Genomic DNA, 1,438 nt, shown 5'->3' with positions numbered 1-1,438 from the left:
AAATCTAAGTAGGATTTTACCTTGGGGTTGCCCCTAGAGTAATAGGCATTGGGAAAACACTGGGCTCTGACCTCTCTGTAGTGCAAGGAGCTCCACATAACTGGTCTGCCACAGATACAAGAACCTCAATTGAGCCCTGCCTGTTCTGGTCCAACCGTATTTGTTGGTGTAAAAAATACTATGAAAGCCAATTTAATGTTCTTTTTAACACTAATACCAAACTGGTTGGGCATGGTCTCAGATCTTGACTCCAGGGCATCTCCATTCTGCAGGACTGTGCAGGGCTGGCACAACCATCAGCTCCCAGCGACAAGACGGCAGAGCCTGCTGCTGCCCCTCTGTGATACTGCAGTGTTATTGCTGTGCCCCAGTAAAGATGAGGAGAACCTTCTGTGGGAGTGTGAAGGAGCCAGACCTGTAGTGCTCAGCCCAGTCGCTGAGCTGCTAAGGTCGAAAATCTGACATTCAGAGACCCTTCTGTTTCTTCTGTTTCTCCTGCAATCTCTGGGCCTTCATTGTGGCACTGTATGTTCAAGAAATTRTGAAGTCCAGCTGGGCACACATGGAAGGGGAATGAACTGGAGACCACACAGAGGAAAATCCCATAAGGCAAGGAACAGAGGGGTCAAGGTCCTGAGGAAAAGATGCRTGTGCAACATGCACCATGTGGCACCCGTGATATCGAGAGCCTGCTAGGCAATGACACGAGGTGTCAGCACAGACCCTCTGAGCCTCTAGGGGCAAGAGCCAGGTCTTGGCAGGCTCAGCCTGGAGGAGAAGGTCGTTGGAAAGACAACCGATGCTTTCAGCAGCCAGTTCTTTGCCCAGGCCCTGCACTAGCTTGACCAGGGAGTTGCCGCAGGCCCCTGCATGATGCAAAGACAAAGGTTTCTTTGCAAATATGCTTTTTAGCATCTTTTAGACAWCCCTTAGGGATCTCACGGGAAGGGTTCTATCTTTCCTCTTCTAGGAGCAGACTTCACTGGGGCTGTGCATGCTGATTTTAATAGAGTTTGCCAGTCCTAGATGCTACCTGAAGCCCAGGGTGGTAGGTTATTACCAGCAAGCTCGTACTGGCCACGATGGAGCCGTTTGTGGCACTTAGAGACCTGCAGGCAAATGGCTCTGGCCGTTGTTAATGCAGGCTCTTGGGAGGGTAGGTTGCCTATCTGCCTTCCCTTCATGGAGAGCCTTTTGGCCATGAACAGGCTGGTAAATCAGTGAATTCCCTAGCTAAGCGTTGTGCACAGAGAGCCCTGGACTCCACTTAGGGCTGTCTGAGAACATCTGAAGGGAACAACATATGTTGGCAGGGCTCACGGGCTCCAGCAATTGGGGATTGCAAACACATGCTTCAGCTATGCAAGAAATCTTTGACTTGTGCTGAATGTGATTCTGCCTGGGTTTCTTCCCAGGAACATTCCTGTTCTTCAGAATT

Source organism: Nothoprocta perdicaria, unplaced genomic scaffold, assembly GCF_003342845.1.
Source record: "Nothoprocta perdicaria isolate Ctin4 unplaced genomic scaffold, notPer1 scaffold_26, whole genome shotgun sequence".
Taxonomy (NCBI): Eukaryota; Metazoa; Chordata; class Aves; order Tinamiformes; family Tinamidae; genus Nothoprocta; species Nothoprocta perdicaria.
The sequence above is the reverse complement of the archived record's forward strand: the minus strand, read 5'-3'. Positions refer to the sequence as shown.